Genomic DNA, 21,177 nt, shown 5'->3' with positions numbered 1-21,177 from the left:
ATAACTGAAGCCCAGGTGGTAATTCCAGGCTTCAGGTGGCACTTAATTTAATATGTCATCAGAAATCCATTTAATCTCTCAGCTTTGGCTTCTACCCTAATGGCTTTATTTTCTGGCTTTCCATGGTGCTAGGTGATTTCTAACAATGCTTGCCTCATATCCTGCTAGGGTCAATCGAAGTGGGTAAGAGCAGCTGCTTCCTGCCCACTGGGAAGACCCAGAAGGTTCCTCATGCCCACTCTGGATCACATGCCACATCCTGAATGTACACTCTGGTGAGGGCAACATCCTACTCCATTTGTTCAGACCTGAGCCACATGTCCCACCCTTAAGCCCCACTGGGTGTGCCTGGCTGACAGCGGGAGTCATTCCTTACAAAGTAAATTGTGGTGACTAAGTTTTCTTTCTTTTTTTTTTTTGAAGGAAAATGGATGCTGGGTGACAGGAGCAAAATAAAAACAAAAACAAAAACCCACGCACCTCATTCATTATAGATTCCTAAGCCACATAATTATTTCTGAAGAAATTTTGAAACAAGAGACAACAGCAGAAGCTCTAAGCATGAATTCTAGTTATTGAACTAACCCATTCAAGTTGCTTTAATTTTGTGGATCAGTTTCGACGCATGTAGAAGAAGGAGCTGATAGAGGAGTAGGGGATTTCTCAAATTTTTTCTAGTCTATTTCCCTATACCACAAATGGTAACAAGAAGATTATGAGAGAAAAATATACAGAGAGAGGGGTCCCTGTGCATCTTATGTGTTTAGGATCAAATTGGGATAGTCAGTATAAACAGAATATAAGTTTTTACTATTTACTCTAGTTAGACTGTTCTCTGCTTTTTGTGGGCTTTTTGTGGCAATTAAAAAAAATAAATTTAACTCTATGCAAATCTGCATGTGATGTCTGTATGCATTAAAATTACTGTTCAATCACTGACACTAAGTTGGTTTATCTCTCTGGATTAATTTATTAAAAAGGGAAAAAGAAACTGAAACGTCAGAAGAATGATCAAAACTTGTGATTTTATTACAACACAGCATACCATTAAAATGACATAGATCACTTTTGTGTTATGGGATTAATAGTAATTTGTGACGTTTGAAAGCCCTTTGAAATGTTCAGATTAAAGAAATTAAGTCAGATTTTAAAATCAAATCTAATTACTGGTTTTTCTGAACAGTCAAATGAAGAAAAAAGTCAGTTTTCCTCTTTCCTGTCTTCAGATGTCTTTTAATTTGTTCTCTTACCACAGAGCCTTCAAGTTCAAAGGCAGTTTTCATCATTTTGGTTTAAACTCTGGGAAAACAGACCTGAATAGACTTGGCCAGACTTAACCTTGACAAAAAAAAAAAAAAAAAAAAATTGAGTCCAAGAGGCCCAGGCCTTAGTTAAAATTGTGGCTGCCTGTAATAAACTTGTGAGGTCTGTTTTTTCAGCCTCCCTTTCTCTAACTTCCCAAATCATCCCTGTGGGGAGTGACCCCATGGTGTGTGTGATTGTGTTTGCTTCCAATTTTTGAAAAGTAGCTTAAGTAAGAGCTGACTTGGGCTTTTCTATACTGAGCTATCTTGAATAACATGTTATTTTTGTGACTTAATCATGTAGTCCAATGCCTTCCTTCAATGGACAGGTGCAAAGCAGAGCCCCCTTTGTGGAAAAAACATGCCCAAGGTCAGAGAGCGATGGAAAATAGAAGCTCCCACCTCTATTTAGACTGACAGCCTCTATTCTTTAAGAGTTAAAGTGAACATTGATCTACTGCCATCTTAAGCTTTTCGACAAGAGCATCAAATTCATTAAAGTAACTCCAGATCATTGGGTAAGGCAGAGGCAATGTTGTATTTTAAATATTTAAACTATTTATGAACTCTAATGATATAATTTCATGATAGAAATGTGAATCTCAATGTTTCTCTCATTTCAAGTGTTCCCAAGATCCTTTGTAATAATTGAAACACCAAGGGAGACTTTGAAATACATACTGCAGAGTCAGATAGGATGTTTTCCAGAAGTTGTCCCCTAGCTATTTGGATCAGTTCAGTTCAGTCACTCAGTTGTGTCCAACTCTTTGCGACCCCATGAATTGCAGCATGCCAGGCCTCCCTGTCCATCACCAACTCCCAGAGTTCACTCAGACTCACGTCCATCGAGTCAGTGATGCCATCCAGCCTTCTCATCCTCTGTCGTCCCCTTCTCCTCCTGCCCCCAATCCCTCCCAGCATCAGAGTCTTTTCCAATGACTCAACTCTTCACATGAGGTGGCCAAAGTACTGGAGTTTCAGCTTTAGCATCATTCCCTCCAAAGAAATCCCAGGGTTGATCTCCTTCAGAATGGACTGGTTGGAACTCCTTGCAGTTCAAGGGACTCTCAAGAGTCTTCTCCAACACCACAGTTCAAAAGCATCAATTCTCTGGTGCTCAGCTTTCTTCACAGTCCAACTCTCACATCCATACATGACCACAGGAAAAACCATAGCATTGACTTAGATGGACCTTTGTTGGCCAAGTAATGTCTCTGCTTTTGAATATGCTATCTAGGTTGGTCATAACTTTCCTTCCAAGGAGTAAGCATCTTTTAATTTCATGGCTGCAGTCACCATCTGCAGTGATTTTGAAGCCCCCCAAAATAAAGTCTGACACTGTATCCACTGTTTCCCCATCTATTTCCCATGAAGTGATGGGACCAGATGCCATGATCTTCGTTTTCTAAAAGTTGAGCTTTAAGCCAACTTTTTCACTCTCCTCTTTCAGTTTCATCAAGAGGCTTTTTAGCTCCTCTTCACTTTCTGCCATAAGGGTGGTGTCATCTGCATATCTGAGGTCATTGATATTTCTCCCAGCAATCTTGATTCCAGCTTGTGCTTCATCCAGACCAGCGTTTCTCATGATGTACTCTGCATAGAAGTTAAATAAGCAGGGTGACAATATACAGCCTTGACGTACTCCTTTTCCTATTTGGAACCAGTCTGTTGTTCCCTGTCCAGTTCTAACTGTTGCTTCCTGACCTGCATATAGGTTTCTCAAGAGGCAGGTCAGGTGGTCTGATATTCCCATCTCTTTCAGAATTTTCCACAGTTTATTGTGATCCACACAGTCAAAGGCTTTGGCATAATCAATAAAGCAAAAATAGATGTTTTTCTGGAACTCTCTTGCTTTTTCCATGATCCAGCAGATGTTTGCAATTTGATCTCTGGTTCTTCTGCCTTTTCTAAAACCAGCTTGAACATCAGGCAGTTCATGGTTTACGTATTGCTGAAGCCTGGCCTGGAGAATTTTGAGCATTACTTTACTAGCATGTGAGATGAGTGCAATTGTGCAGTAGTTTGAGCATTCTTTTGCATTGCCTTTCTTTGGAATTTGGATGAAAACCGACCTTTTCTGGTCCTGTGGCCACTGCTGACTTTTCCAAATTTGCTGGCATATTGAATGCAGCATTTTCACAGCACCATTTTTCAGGATTTGAAATAGCTCAACTGGAATTCCATCACCTCCATTAGCTTTGTTTGTAGTGATGCTTTCTAAGGCCCACTTGACTTCACATTCCAGGATGTCTGGCTCTAGATGAGTGATCACACCATCGTGATTATCTGGGTCATGAAACTCTTTTTTATACAATCCTTCTGTGTATTCTTGCCACCTCTTCTTAATATCTTCTGCTTCTGTTAGGTCCATACCATTTCTGTCCTTTATCGAGCCCATCTTTGAATGAAATGTTCCCTTGGTATCTCTAATTTTCTTGAAGAGATCTCTAGTCTTTCCCATTCTGTTGTTTTCCTTTATTTCTTTGCATTGATCACTGAGGAAGGCTTTCTTATCTCTTCTTGCTGTTCTTCAGAACTCTGCATTCAGATGCTTATATCTTTCCTTTTCTCCTTTGCTTTTCACTTCTCTTCTTTTTTACAGCTATTTGTAAGCCCTCCCCAGACAGCCATTTTGCTTGTTTGCATTTCTTTTCCATGGGGATGGTCTTGATCCCTGTCTCCTATACAATGTCACGAACCTCATTCCATAGTTCATCAGGCACTCTATCTATCAGATCTAGGCCCTTAAATCTATTTCTCACTTCCACTGTATAATCATAAGGGATTTGATTTAGATCATACCTGAATGGTCTAGCATTTTTCCCTACTTCAATTTAAGTCTGAATTTGGTAATAAGGAGTTCATGATCTGAGCCACAGTCAGCTCCTGGTCTTGTTTTTGCTGACTGTATAGAGCTTCTCCATCTTTGGCTGCAAACAATATAATCAATATGATTTCAGTGTTGACCATCTGGTGATGTCCATGTGTAGAGTCTTCTCTTGTGTTGTTGGAAGAGGGTGTTTGCTATGACCAGGGCATTTTCTTGGCAAAACTCTATTAGTCTTTGCCCTGCTTCATTCCATACTCCAAGGCCAAATTTGCCTGTTACTCCAGGTGTTTCTTGACTTCCTACTTTTGCATTCCAGTCCCCTATAATGAAAAGGACATCTTTTTTGGGTGTTAGTTCTAAAAGGTCTTGCAGGTCTTCATAGAACCATTCAACTTCAGCTTCTTCAGTGTTACTGGTTGGGGCATTGACTTGGATTACTGTGATATTGGATGGCTTGCCTTGGAAACAAACAGAGATCATTCTGTCATTTCTGAGATTGCATCCAAGTACTGCATTTCGGACTCTTTTGTTGACCATGATGGCTACTCCATTTCTTCTGAGGGATTCCTGCCTGCAGTAGTATTTATAATGGTCATCTGAGTTAAATTCACCCATTCCAGTCCATTTTAGTTCGCTGATTCCTAGAATGTCGACGTTCACTCTTGCCATCGCTTGTTTGACCACTTCCAATTTGCCTTGATTCATGGACCTGACATTCCAGGTTCCTATGCAATATTGCTCTTTACAGCATCAGATCTTGCTTCTATCACCAGTCACATCCACAACTGGGTATTGTTTTTGCTTTGGCTCCATCCCTTCATTCTTTCTGGAGTTATTTCTCTACTGATCTCCAGTAGCATATTGGGCACCTAATGACCTGGGGAGTTCCTCTTTCAGTGTCCTATATTTTGCCTTTTCATACTGTTCATGGGGTTCTCAAGGCCAGAATACTGAAGTGGTTTGCCATTTCCTTCTCCAGTGGACCACATTCTGTCAGACCTCTCCACCATGACCCGCCCATCTTGGGTGGCCCCACGGGCATGGCTAGGTTTCATTGAGTTAGACAAGGCTGTGATCCTAGTGTGATTAGATTGACTAGTTTTCTGTGATTATGGTATCTGTGTGTCTGCCCTCTGATGCCCTCTTGCAACACCTACCATCTTACTTGGGTTTCTCTTACCTTGGACGTGGGGTATCTATTGGATTTGGATATAACTTATTAAACAGAGTATCAAGTGTCACCAAGGGCTCAGCAGGTTAAAGAATCCACTCACAATGCATGACATGTGGGTTTGATGTTCCCAGGGTTGGGACGATCCCCTGGAGGAGGAAATGGCAACCCACTCCACTATTCTTGCCTGGGAAATCTCATGGACAGAGGAGCCTGGAAGACTACAGACTACAGGGTTGGAAGGATTCAGACACAACAGAGCATACATACATACACACATCAAGTGTAACGTCTTTTGTTTCAGATTTAATTTTTAATGATTCCTGACTATGAACACTTGGCTTCGTCTTCTAAATTCCTGTAATAAGTGCATATTTTATTTAGTTGCCTCAGCGAGAGATTTTAAAAGAACACCTTACAGATGCAGAGGCAGATGCCATGTAAATATTGTGTTTTAGTTCCCTTGCTGGGAAAACGTGTGAAGCTGTATTAGTTGCCTATTGTCATGGTAATGCATTACCTCAAACTGAGTGGCTTAAAACAACACAAATTTATTTTTTATAGTTCTGTGCATCAGAAGTTCAAATTTGTTTCACTGGACTAAAATCAAATTGTCTGCCAGACTAGGCTCCTTCTGGAATCTCCAGGGGAGAATCTAGTACTGTCTTTTTTCAGCTTCTAATGACCTCCCACATCCCTTAGCTTACACCTCTCATTACTCCAAACCCTGTTCCAACATTCCAGTTCCTTCTCTGACCCTAAGCCCCTCTGCATCCCTCCTGTCAGAACCAAGGGATTACTTGGGCCCATCAAGCTGATCCATACAGGGTCACTGGTGAATCTGACAAGACCTGGCTCTACACTTTACTATCGATACAACTTTCAATGGGGTGCTGAATCAACTTTGTATCAGAATCCTCATGTTTGAGATTACGATAATAAGAATGTATCTCATATGGTTTGGGAAAGATGTGCCATCACAGACAGACAGTGTTTATCACCAGTCTTTTCCATGGAGGGAATGTGGAATATATATATTAGCTATCAACATGAAACAAAATATCAAAATGTAAAAGCATTTTTCCACTTTGAGTTTTGGATAAGGAACTGAAGTGACAGTTTGTGCAAAATAAACTTCATTTAGACTGAATAGATAGTTTAGAACTTTGAAATGACTTTAAGTGTGAAATTGAGATGCTTTGAAGGTCACTTCCACCCTTGTGGCATTTACGATGAGATTCTTTGATGATGATGATGATGGCAACAACATACGTGCATATGACCTTCTCTATATATGACTCTCTGTAGACGTTTTCTCTGTACACAGTTTCTAACTCTCATTTACAGACTAAAAATACAAAACAAATCTCCATGTTCAGAGAGCATACTGTATATATTTTAGTAGAATACACAAGTTTTTATTATAGTTAATGTTTTATGTGTAGTAAGTTTCTCATAGAGTAAGAACTTCCTAAATATAAGGATTATGGCTTTGGTTTTTGTGAGGCTAGTGCTTGGCATATAGTAGATGCTGAATAAATGTAATTTTAATAAGAGTGTTATAGCACACAAACCAGTCTTTTGTAGGAAAGGGGACCCCTTCCAGGGCCCGAAACTGGGCTCTTGTCTAACACTGGGAAATGAATTGTCTGAGGAGACACATCTGCTGACAAAGCAAGAGATTTTATTGGGAAAGGGCACCCGCGTGGAGAGAAGTAGGGTAAGGGAAACCCGGAGAACAGCTCTGCCACATGGCTTGTAGTCTTGGGTTTTATGGTGATGGGATTCGTTTCTGGGTTGTCTTTAGCCAGTCATCTGACTCAGAGTCCTTCCTGGTGGTGCAAGCCTTCTGGGAGGTGGTCGGACATGTGACATTGCGTTTTGACCTTTCCTGAACTCTTCCAGTTGGTGGTGGCTTATTAGTTCCATGTTCCTTACCAGGACCTCCTGTCATAAGACAACTCATGCAAATGGTTACTATGGTGCCTGGGCAGGGTGGGTGGTTTCAGTCAGTGTGCTTCCCCTAACAAGTCTATTTAGCAACATTAAAGAAGTGCAAGCCAGGACTATTTTTTTCAATTATAGGGGAAAAATAAATCACTGAAACAAAGTAGACTGATTGGCCTATACTACTAGGAACCAAACTGTGGCTGGTTCAAACCCAAGGATGATCTACAGAGATGAGGAATCTAGACACTAGAATTGGGACTCAGAATCAGCAGGATTCTTTCCATCAGTCTCTTATCTTTTATTTTATCTGCTTCCCATTGCATTTTGGTATCACCCTAGACTACTCTAGTTAGCCTTCTTTAGTAGTATGGAACATAGAAGTCCTATATTCCCAGGTTAGCAGCTTTACAGAGTAAGAAAGGAGATTTACTTGGGGGTCCATATGAGTAATCCCAAAGAAAAACACTGATTGAACATGATTTTTAAATATGTTCATTTCTTTTTATGTATCACTGATAGAAGGAAAATGGAATCCTCTGGTCATCTGGGTCACATGATTTCTACAGCTATGTATGCTGAGATAGGGAGAAGTTGAAGAATTACAGTAGAATTGTCTCCAAAAGAAAAGAGGAAATGGAAAGAAAAAATAATACAATAGTTACTATGGTTTATTATAAGAGTTAAGGACTAGCAATGTTTTTTAAATTTAAGATATATTTTTCCTTTTCATATAATAAAAGAGACATTGCTTTTATGCAAATAGTGGTAATGCTGAAATAATCCACTGTCTCTAAGGGACCACAGATTTTTATTTTCTTTTTCCTAAATTTGAAGACTCTGAGACTGTCTATAGGTTCATAAATATTCCTCCAAAAACTGCTCAGTAGATTAAAAAAAAAAAAACTAGAAATGTGTTTTAAGATAAATTAATCACACTTCACAGAGTAGGCAACTCAAATTTCATTATTTGGTGATTAAATGGATTACCCAGACATTTTGATAAGCAGATGTGGGGCCATAAGTTTTCATATAGATTCTGGAAATCTAATGACTAATTCAGTTTAACACTATTATAAGATGCCTTTAAAATTAGGCACTTAACTGTAAAAGAGATTATGCATTAATTCAGTGGAAAAATTCAATTATGGTAGTAGGGAACATGATAATTTCAACTAAAAAATCCTAAAACAATATTGTAAAGTAAAATAATAATAATATTAAACAAAATCCTAAAACACTCTAAAGATAACATTACAGCATGAGTCAAATAGTTTCAAAAGTTAAGATTTTGATAAAACTATTAATTCTTAATAATTTGAACTTCTTGGGGTTCAAATCAATAGTTACCATTGGTCTACAGGACCACTCTGTTTTGTATACCAAGTCAGCATAGGATTCAGGGGCTCACTGGATAAAGCGCCGCCTTCTTCCCTCTTTGTGACGGAGTTTTAAAAAAAATATTACAGTGTTCTAACATCATATTTTGCATGTAGCTGTCCATTTTCACAGCACCATTTATTGAAGATACTGTCTTTGGAACATTCTTTAACATCCTACACAAAAATATACTCAAAATGGATTAGAGACCTTAATGTAAGACCAGATACTATGCGACACTTTGAGGAAAACACAGGCAGAATATTTGACATAAATCTCAGCAATGCCTTTTTCAATCCATCTCCCAGAGTGATGGAAATAAAAATAAAAAACAAGTGGGACATAATTAAACTCAAAAGCTTCTGCACAGCAAAGGAAAGCGTAAACAAAATGAAAAGACAACCCACAGAATGGGAGGAAATATTTGCAAACAGTACAACAGGCAAGGGATTAATCTCCAAAATTTACGAGCTCCTACAGCTCAGTAAAAATAAATAAATAAATAAATAAATAAAATCAAAAAGTGAGTAGAAGACCTAAATGGATATTTCTCCAAAGAAGACATACAGGTGGCCAAGAGGCACATGAAAAGATGCTCAGCGTCACAAAGTATTAGAGATATGCAAGTCAAAACTACAATGAGGTATCACTTCACATCAGTCAGAATGGCCATAATAAAAAAGATCTACAGACAATAATGCTAGGGAGGGTATGGAGAAAAGGGAATCTTCCTACACTGCTGACAGGCATGTAAGTTGGTACAGCTGTTATGGAGAACAGTATGGAGGTTCCTTAAGAAACTGAAATAGAGCTATCACATGATCCAACAATCCCACTCCTGGGCATATATCCAGAGAAAAACACAGTTCAAAAGGATTCATGCACCCTACATTCTTTGCAGTGCTGTTTACAATAGCTAAGACATGGAAGCAACCTAAATATCCATTGACAGATGCATGGGTAAAGAAGATGTGATACATAGATACAATAAAATATTACTCAGCATTAAAAAGAATAATGTCATTTGCAGCAACATGCATGGGCGTGGAGATTATCATACTGAGTGAAGTAAGTCAGACAGAAAAAAGACAAGTATATGATATCACTTATATAAGGAATCTGGGCTTCCCTGGTGGCTCAGATGGTAAAGAATCCACCTGCAATGTGGGAGGCCTGGGTTCGGTCCCTGGGTTGGGAAGATCCCCTGGAGGAGGAAATGGCACCAGTCCAGTGTACTTGCCTGGAGAATCCCCATGAACAGAGGAGCCTGGCAAGATACAATTTATGGGGTTGCAAAGAGTCAGACATGACTAAGCACAATACAGCATATGAGGAATCTAAACAAAGTTATACAAATGCACTAATGTACAAAATAGAAACAGATTCACAAACTTAGAGAATGAAATTATGGTTACTTACTGGGGTGAATGGTGAATAAATGGGGAATTTGGGATGGACATGTACACAGTGCTATATTTAATATAGATAACCAGCAAGGACCTATTGTATAGAATAGGGATCTCTGCTCAAGATTCTGTAATAACCTAAATGGGAAAATAATCTGAAAAAAATGGATATATGTATATTTTGTATAACTGAATCTCTTCACTGTATACATGAAACTAGCACATCATTGTTCATCAACTATACTCCAACTAAAAAATAAATAAAAACAAGTAGAGCATCTCATATTGTTCTAGCATGACTCTGCCCTTCCTTCCTTTGCCTCTCTATACTTGAATTTTCTTCTGTAATGTGAACTTTATTATACTTTTTGAAAATAAGACTTCAGAGTTACATTAATTGGAAAAGTATAGAATGCAACACTCAAGGTAAGCTACTTTTGTCTTGATTTTAGACCTTGTGATGTGCCCTGCCAATGATAAATATCTATAGTAATGGACATTTGAAAGAAGTTTTCTGATAATGATCTGACAATCTTTTCTAACAAATACATCTGGGATACAGTGATATGTCCACCTACTGATTAAATTTTTCCAGGAAGGAGAGACAAATCTTTGAATAATATATCATCACAACAAATTTGATTTCCTTTTATGTTTATATTTCAGTGACAGGCTTAATACCTAAATCAATGTGTTTAAAAAGAAGCCCCCTTAGTTTTCTTTAAATGATTTATTGCCTCAGTTACGTTATTGCTTCAGGTGTAATCAGGAATATTTGTCTTCATGTCACTGCAATGGAGATATGGATAGAATATGCTAATGTGCCTGTCTTTGTATATAATGTTTTATTAGTTCTTTTTGTTTGTTTCGGTCTCTTAATTACTGACAGTCATTTAAAGCCATCCATCTTTGTTCAAATTTATGCAAATATTGTAAGTTAATGATGAGAGTTTCAAAGGACCCTGTTTATCAGACTTTATTTTGGGTTTATTAGTCTATTAGTTTGTTCAGCTAAACAAAATGTCTTTCTTTAAAGCTGTAAAGCTAAAATTCATCTCTAAAATAATTATTAAAAGTTCTTAAGGATAACTGTGTGTTTCACATCAGAGTACAAATACCACTTGTGAAATCCAATAACTCTTCAGCCTCCCATTATAGCTTCGACCTCAGTGCAGCCCCCACCCATGTGTTAAAGGACTGCTCAGGAAAATGATAAGGTTTTGTTAACATTTACTCCCAAAATGCCATCTGGAATTTACTGACTCACTGCAATTTAAAACAGAATCCTCATAGTTTACTAATGGTAATTGGAGTTAATGGTATAGAGGTTGATTAAGATGCTCGTTGGTACTATAAGAAATGCACCCTAATTATGACCTTAGTAGTTAGCTCACACAATCAAGGCAAAAATTATCACTTAGTTTACAGCTTTGCATATTCATTGTGCACTCACACCTTCACATTTGGGTTACATTGTTTTGTCCTAAAACTCACATAGCGAATTGTTGGAAGTGCTGATGTGCAGCTCTCAGCAATATAATGCTGGATTCTCTCCCCATTTACTGTCACTAGCCAGAGTCTTTCTTCATATGCAATATATGAAGATCAGTAGCTCCTGTAAAATATTGGAATTATTTTCCTTAAAATCCAGATTTTTCAGGGACTGTGTTTGGTGGTGAGATTAATGGTACCATCCCTGGGCTCAGATCACTTGTAGGACAGTGGTGAAAACAGACACAGATCAGACTTTAAGCTTTCTAGGGTCACAGACTGGATCCTGTCCACTACGATATTTCCACTGCTTTGCATACATCAAGAACATACCAGCTACAAAAGCGGTGTTGCCTAGATTAAGAAGAGATACATGCACAGAGGAGGGAAAGTAATGTGACTGCAGGGGTCAAAATGAATGACGCATTTTGAGCAGATACCCACAGAATGAGTAGAATCTTTCTAGGAAATAAGAGTGCAAATCTCCATTAGGAATCTAAGAATCTTGTGGTTTTCCAGATGTATTATGTGCAGGGCTAAGGGATGGCATAGAGTGAGGCTGGGATGATGGGGTTGCCAAGAATGTGAAGGCTTTTGAGTGGCATGATGAGGAGTTCAAGTGTTATTCACTGTGTTGCAGAAGCCGTCAAAATTGTACTTTCAGGGCACATTCCTCATAGAAACAGAAGGACCATAGAAGGCAGCAGAACAGAGGATGGGCTCACATACCTCAAAAGGCTCAGGTGGCCACCTAGCCTCAGAAAAATAAGCATGCAGGCTTCGTGTTAGCTAAATCCAAATCTGCCACCTTTTTAGCTGGATAAATACTCCATTCTCTGATCTTTAATATCCTAACTTAAAGGGATTACAATACTAATTTGAAGGGTTACTTTTTAAATATTCAATTCAGTTCAGTCGCTCAGTCGTGTCGAACTCTTTGTGACCCCGTGAACTGCAGCACGCCAGGCCTCTCTGTCTATCACCAACTCCCAGAATTCACCCAAACTCATGTCCATTAGTCAGTCAGTGATGCCATCCAACCATCTCATCCTCTGTCATCCCCTTCTCCTCCTGCCCTCAATCTTTCCCAGCATCAGGGTCTTTTCCAATGAGTCACCTCTTTGCATCAGGTGGCCAAAGTGCTGGAGTTTCAGCTTCAATATCAGTCCTTCTAACGAACACCCAGGACTGATCTCCTTCAGAATGGACTGGTTGGATCTCCTTGCAGTCCAAGGAACTCTCAAGAGTCTTCTCCAACACCACAGTTCAAAAGCATCAATTCTTCGGCGCTCAGCTTTCTTTATAGTCCGACTCTCACGTCCATACATGACCACTGGAAAAACCATATCCTTGACTAGACGGACCTTTGTTGACAAAGTAATGTCTCTGCTTTTTAATATGCTTCTAGGTTGGTCATAACTTTCCTTCCAAGGAGTAAGCGTCTTTTAATTTCATGGCTGCAATCACCATCTGCAGTGATTTTGGAGCCCCCCAAAATAAAGTCAGTCACTGTTACCCCAGATGTTGCCATGAAGTGATGGGATTAGAGACTGTAAGGTACGTGGAACATAGTAAGTGCTCTTTAAATACTGAGAGAGTATAGGAATGAATTCGTATTAGTAAGAGTTGATACATAAATAGTCCAAGTTTAAAAAGGGCAAAGGATCTGAAAGGACATTTTTCCAGAGAAGATATAAAATGACCAGTGTAGACATGAATAGATGCTCAACACCACTATTAGGAAAATGAAGATCAGAACCACGTGGAGATGCCACTTCACACCCACTAGGATGGCTATGATGAAAAACACATAAAAACAAATGCTGGCAAGGAAGTGGAAAAATTAGAACCCTCATGAACCACGGCGGGAATATAAAACGGTACATTCACTTTGGAAAAAAAAGTCTGGCCGTTCTTTGGAAGGTTAAACAGAGAGTAACCACACAACCCAGCGATTTCACTCCTAGGAATATACCCGAGAAAAATGAGAACATACGTCTGTACCAAACATATGCGAGATTGTTCATAGCAGCATTATTCATAACATCTAAAAAGTATTAAAAAATACACAAATACCCAAGAAGTGATGAAAATCTCAATAAAATATATTACATATGAAGGAATATTGTTCAACAATGAAGAAGGAATGAATTAGTGATAAATGCTATAACATGGATAAACCCTGAAAACACTAAGTAAATAAAGTCAGTCACAGAAGACTGTATGATCCACAAGACTATATGAATCTATTTATATGTATTATTTAGGGTAGATAATTCTATGAAGTGCCTGGGGCTGGAGCATTAAGGAGAAATGGAGGGTGACTGCTAGGGGTACAAGGTTTTGTTGGAGGACTAGGGAAAACAAGATATTCTAAAATTGATTGTGCTGATTATTGGACAACTGTGAATACACTAAACACCATTGATTTCACTCAGTACAATTCAAAGGGTGAACTGTATGGTACTTGAACTATATCTCAAAAAAGCTGTTACAAGAAATGGAAAAGTAATATGAGCACTTCGTATATGAAAAGTAATATACATAAATTATCTCATTTACTCATTGACGAAACCTTCCCTATGACAAAGGGAAATTCTAAACACCATTTTACAGGCAAGAAAACCAAAACTTAGAGCTACAGTTTGTGGGTGGGATAGCTGTGAAATATATTACATATATGTATTATAGCAAATTATAATTATGCTGAATATAATATGCTACTATACTAAAAATATATTGTAAAAATATTTTTTTTAATAGTTGTCATCATCATAGTTTCTCACCTGTGGCTAACTTCCTAGCTCCCCTCATTCTTGCTCAGGAACATATTCTCAGACAACAAATGGCCTCTCTAACCCTCCCTTCCAGTTCTTTTGTGTACATAAAGACCCCCATCCTCACCTCAGAGAAAGGAATATACTGACCTCTACTCATTTCCCTTTCTGAGTTGTCTCTAACATCAGTTATGCTAGCTGAGATATTCAGAAGCAGAGAAATTTCATGCAAAAGTAACTGTTTAACGTATAACACCTGTCTCTAGGAAGCCCTTTAACAATAGCTGGCCTTTTTAATGCTTGTAAGTACTAAGCATTTTTTTAAACGATATGCCTTTACTAAGCATTGTTTTACTTAATCATTGCAACAAATTGATGAAGAGAGAGGTAAGGTGCCCAACTCATCCTGGTTTGCTGGGGACTTTCCCATTTTAGCACTGAAAAGCCACGGCTCCAGAACTGCTTTAGTGCCAGGCAAACCAAAATGCTTGGTCATCCTGGAGAGAGGATTCACATGGACTAATCTTCTCAACAAGGAATTTGACAGTGCGCATTGTTCTTCTTTAAAAATAAAATGAAAGTGTAACCTCTAACCCTTACCCCATTTACAAGTTATTTTTGATGACATATCATTTGTTGATTGGATTACCAAGCTTCATGAAGAGAGGCTAAAGACATGCTCTGAATAGTAACCAAGTGTATTTTAGGATACATCAACAAAAGAGTTGATAGAGTAATTAAGCAGACCTGAAATCTGGTGTAAAATATAATTACACATTCCATAGAAACTTTTATATTGAACCAAAGAAAAACATCCCCTGTTTAAAATGTCAAACTGATCATTGTTCCTTATTTTTCTCTTGGATATAGAGTGACATTTCCATGAACGCTCATTTCTGGTTTAGTGATACAGAAAAACACAATAGCTATTACCAATTATTTAGTTCCTACTGAGCTGTCCATAAAGGACTTGTGAAAGCAGTGGCATCAATTGATATTCCTTCCCTTCCTCTTTTGCCTGCTCTATTTAAAGATAACGTAGTCTGAGTCTTGATACGAAATTAATCTTCATGCTCTTGTCTCCAAAATGCAATTCCTACATCTCATACCAAAGAGAAGTTATTTCTCTTTGGGGTTTTCCACTAAAATGAGAATTTAAAGTTTAAGATGTGTAAGAGAGGGGTGGATGTGGGTGTGGGTGTGAGTGTGTTCAGCTGTGTCCTACTCTTTTGTGACCCTATGGGCCATAGCTGCTAGGCTCTTCTGTCCATGAAATTTTCCAGGCAAGAATAGTAGAATGGGTTGCCATTTCCTCCTCCAGGGGTAGTGTCTAGGAAATGAGCTGTCTGAATAGTCTTTTCTTTTTAAAGTTTGTATAATGGACAGCCACAGTGGTAAACTGGTTGCCTGGGTATACTTGTCAGAAGGTAAGCGGTCCCTCCAAATATATGTAGAGCATGTAACATGATGTCTAGCTCAATAAATGTTCAAGAAGTGATAATCTATCTCCCCTTCCTCACCTGAAGGATGAAAGAAGTACATAGAACTTGGTACTCTGTGTTGAAGCTATTAAAAAAGTAGGATTCATGAAGGGAGAGACTAAGTATTTCTAATCACTGCAGCCTTGGAATTGCATAACAGTGTGCTTAGACGCATTTTGTTATTAGGAATGCTTAGACATATTAATTAAGGAATGGATTAATGAGTTTCTATGTCAAGGTATATCTCACCAGAGGGAATTGCATGGTTTCCCAACAAGTAGTATAGAAGATACAAAGAGTACTTCCCCTCATTTTTTAAGAAAATCACTCATAAATCTAGTAGAATATAAATAGCAGTCAAATTGTAGTCCTAACTGTGGTCCCATGTAGGGACCAGGTGATTGAGAGCAAACAGTGGAACAGAGATCATCTCTCTCATGCACTCTTTGAAGAACTTCATGTCTGTTATGGGGGGAAATTCATTGTCTCAGCAGTTGTTCAATTTCTCATTATTGTCTAAGAGGGGAGTCGATTCCATTTCAAGAATGAAGGAGGATACAAGACCATAATGAAAAAAATGCAATTACATACAAACCACCAGGTTCTGAAGAGTTAATAGTCAGCTTCTTTGTTGTTTCTAGAGCATCTGCTATTAAAAAGTCATTCCCCCAAATTTATGCTATCCATTATAAACTAAAATACAGTTTGAGCAGGAAATTAGAGTATATTCTTTCCTTGGTTGACAAGTATTAGATCATCAAGTTCCGCTGGCATGGTTTGTTCCAGTTCTCCCAAAGGTGTGTATACTTTATTCCTTATTTGAGCCAATTTTGATGTGTCCAGGAAAATTATGAGGGGATGGAGAAAATTGTTTAGTGATATTTGGAATGAAATCATTTTTCCAGCAGATTCTTTAAAATCTAACATTCCACACATAAATCTTGTGACATCTGATTGCAACATTTCTGGTTAGTGCTACCCAGCCCTTGACCCATCTAGGCACCCTCTCTAACCTCCACCATATAAACCCAGCACTTGATGATGATAATGAAAAACATTTACTGAGCACTTGTTTTAAGTTTGAAACCAATCTAGATACATTAAATATGTGAATCATTTTAATCTCCACAACCATCCTATAGGTTCTAGCATTGGTCCCTGATGGAGATGGAGAAACTGAGTCTCAAAGAAATCAAGTCAGTTGCTTGAGGTCGCCACCTATGAAACGGAAATTCAAATGCAGGCATTCTAGTACAGGAGCCCACCCTTCTTACCACTGCACTACATGCCATTCATTCTGGTGGTCTTATTTCCTCTAGACCCAGTACCCTTTAGGGAGCCTCAGACACTAGTGGAACATTGTTTACCCAACTCCTATAACCACTCCATCCAGTTCCCTGGTGGCTCAGAGGATAAAGCATCTGCCTGCAATGCAGAAGACCCGGGTTTGATCCCTGGGTGGGGAAGAGCCCCTGGAGAAGGAAATGGCAACCCACTCCTGGAAAATCCCATGGAGAAGCCAGGCGGGCTACAGTCCACGGGATCGCAAAGAGTCGGACACGACTGAGCGACTTCACTTTCTTTCACTTTCACTATCTTTTAACCAGGAGGGTCTGGGTATCTATCAATGATGTCCCAGCAAGCTCTGCTTTATTATGGCACTGAAAATGTATGAAGTTTGTCTTCAGGAGGGAGCCAAAGCACCCCTCCTAGTGCTAGGAATAACCCAGTAAATTGGTGTAAATTATGTTGCAGATATATAGAGCTAATGATTTGACTGTAGTCTATTTCACCTCTCCTTCTCACCTCTACTCAGGGAGCTCAGATACTTAAAACAAAAATTCTATTACCCCTGAAACTATTTCTATGTGACAGGGACATGGCCAGTTATTGTCATCTATAATTCACAGAATGCTCTCTATGGTTAAATGCCTTTCTCAGAGTCAAATGACAATGCCAGTTGGCAAATCCATTGGATCAATTCCTGTCCCTTTGGATCACTATGATTTGTGGACAGACAAGAAATGGTCAATGCATTATAACAGACATAGACTTAACAACCTACCACATGTTGCTGCTGCTGTATTACATGTCAATCTGGGATGGGGTATTACTGATGCTTCTGTCTTCTTATACCCAGGGATTAAATGCATCTCTACTCTCTAGGCATGGTTCAAAATTTTCCCACTTTTTGCTGTTTTATTTTAAAGATAGATGATGTGAATTTACAACCAGAGTGAGTTTGAATGACATTATTCATTAAGCATGTATTTATTTAATAATTACAGTGTGCCATTGTTATATTTAAAATGGATAACCAACAAGAACCTACTGTGTAGCACATGGAACTCTGCTCTATGTTATGTGGTAGCCTGGATGGGAGAGGGGTTTGGGGGACAGTGGATACATGTATATATATGGCTGAGTTCCTTCACTGTTCACCTGAAACTATCACAACATTGGTTTTTGTTTTTTAATTTTTATTTTTACTTTATTTTACTTTACAATACTGTATTGGTTTTGCCGTACATTGATATGAATCCACCACGGGTGTACATGCGTTCCCAAACATGAACCCCCCTCCCACCTCCCTCCCCATAACATCTCTCTAGGTCATCACTGTGCACCAGCCCCAAGCATGCTGTATCCTGCGTCAGACATAGACTGGCGATTTGATTCTTACATGATAGTATACATGTTTCAATGCCATTCTCCCAAATCATCCCACCCTCTCCCTCTCCCTCTGAGTCCAAAAGTCCGTTATACACATCTGTGTCTTTTTTGCTGTCTTGCATACAGGGTCGTCATTGCCATCTTTCTAAATTCCATATATATGTGTTAGTATACTGTATTGGTGTTTTTCTTTCTGGCTTACTTCACTCTGTATAATCGGCTCCAGTTTCATCCATCTCATCAGAACTGATTCAAATGTATTCTTTTTAACGGCTGAGTAATACTCCATTGAAACTATCACAACATTGTTAATCAGCTATACCCCGATAAAAATGTTCAAAAAATTTTAAAACATAATTACAGTGTGCCAGTAACTATGCTGAGGAGAGGAGTGGATAAATAGATGAGTCTCCTTTTCCATGAAGTTTTATAGTGTAGGGAGAAGGGACAGTGGAAAGTCAGGGGAAGCACTTAACAATATGGTTTAATATAAGTTCTATAAAAATGAAATAAACAAGAGTCATATGATGGATATCACCCTGGAAGAGCAGGAGGGAAGTGCAGTTAGTTAAGTTAGAGATGACTTTTCTGAGGATGTAATGTTTCAGGTGAGACCTGAAAGATAAGGAGATAGACATGCAAAAACCTGATGGAAGAGTATTCCAGATAAAGGGAAGAGCAGGTTTGTCCCTAAGGCAGGAGTAAATCCAGCAAGCTCTTGTGGAGAGACAGGAAGCCAGTGTGGCCTGGGATGGGAAAAGGGGATGGAGACTGGAATTAAAGGAAATGTGAGAGGTAGGCATGTATTAGATCACAAGGAGCTTCACAGGTAAGAAGTCGTTTATTTACTTACTTGTGAGTAATGTGAGAAGTCCCTAAGGCTCTTTAAAAAGGGCAGACCTTACCTAATTGGGGTTTTTGAAGGCTCTTCTAGTTGTTGTGGTGGGACAGGGTAATATAGAGCAGGAATGAAATCAGTGACAACAAACTTTAGGAACTTGCATCAATCTAGATGAAGTAGGAGGATATTTTAACCACAGTACAGTAGATAAGCCTATAAAAGAATCAGCAAATATGCACAGAGGGACTTGGAGCAATGCCGGGTGTTCTCCTACTTGGCCTCTGGGCTCTGCACACATTCTTGTCTGTATTCTTTTTCTGAAACACACCTCTACCCTCTTTCTTGCCCTTGTTACTTCTACTTAGCCTTCAACCTGGGTATCAGTTTATCCAGGGAGTCTTTCCTAACTCCCAAATTAAGATGAGTTATTTCATAGCAACGTACACCATGCCCCCCCACCCCCCACCCCCGGCCCTTATCATGAAACTTACTGTCTCTTTGTGTCTTTGTTTATCTGTTTCCCATGAAACTGTAAACTTCATGAAGAAAGATCCACAGCTTTGTCACTGTAATTAGTTTGCTCAAGCTGTCATAATAAGATACCACAGATTGGGAGGTTTAAACAACAGAAATTTATTTCATCACGTTCTGAGACTGAAAGTTCAAGATCAAGGTGTCTGCAGGTTTCATTTCTTCTCAGGCCTCTCTCTTTGGATTGTGGATGGTGGCCTTCTTGTAGCTTCACTGGCCTTTCTCTTGTTCTGGTGTTTATTTTGTTGTCCAAATTTCCTCTTCTTATAAGGACATCTGTTATTGGATTAGGCCCTACCTTTATAACATCCTTTTACTTTATTTACCTCTTTCAACACCCTATCTCCAAATTCAGTCCACATTCTGAGATCCTGGGAGTGAAGATTTCAATATATGAGTTTTGGGGAGATACAGTTCAGCCCACGCTAGTCATTGTTGTATACTCAGTATCTGGGACATTGTAGGTACTTAATAAGTATGTGTTGATGAATTTTATCTTAGTTTTTAATTATCTTAACAATAATTATATCAAAGGGTATATGGTATGGCGATATCTCATTTATAACTCCAAGAATATTCATTCCTGGATGATATGGGGTTTGAACCATAGGTTCAGCTTTTCAATAAATAAAATATTAAGTGGCAATAGGCTTTTTTATTACCAAGATTCAAGGATTCTTGTGGGTGAAGATGTTACTAAATCCTGAAGTCTTCCATTAATGCTCCATTTTTAGAGCAGGTTTCTAAGTTTGAGCATTGGTCTATATTTTGAATAACAGATTGAACCATATACTCTCACACCCTGAGAATGCATCCATTAACTCTACTAGACACATTATAATTTTAATTTACTTTGAATTCAGTTGAATTTATTCATATGGTCCTTTTCGGTCATTATACTCATCCTTTGAACCTGCCAGTATAAGCTATGCATGCATGCTTAGTTGCTCAGTCTTGTCTAACTCTTCCAACCCCACAGAGGACCCCATCTGGGTCCTCTGTTCATTGGATTCTCCAAGCAAGAATACTGGGATGGGTAATCATTCCCTTCTCCAGGGAATCTTCCCAATTCAGTGATCAAATGGGGGCCTCCAGGCAGACTCTTCACCATCTGACCCACCAGGGAACCCCAATACAAACTATAGTGTTAGTCACTCAGTCGTATCTTACTCTTTAACACCCCCATGTACTATAGCATGTCAGGCTCCTCTGTTCATGGAATTCTCCAGGTAAGAATACTGGAGTGGGTAGCCATTCCCTTTGCCAGGGGATCTTCCCGACCCAGGGATCAAACCCAAGTCTCCTGCATCACAGGCAGATTTTTTACCACTGAGTCACCAGGATA

The sequence above is a fragment of the Budorcas taxicolor genome, chromosome 6, assembly GCF_023091745.1.
Source record: "Budorcas taxicolor isolate Tak-1 chromosome 6, Takin1.1, whole genome shotgun sequence".
Classification (NCBI taxonomy): domain Eukaryota; kingdom Metazoa; phylum Chordata; class Mammalia; order Artiodactyla; family Bovidae; genus Budorcas; species Budorcas taxicolor.
Note: the sequence above shows the minus strand (reverse complement) of the source record.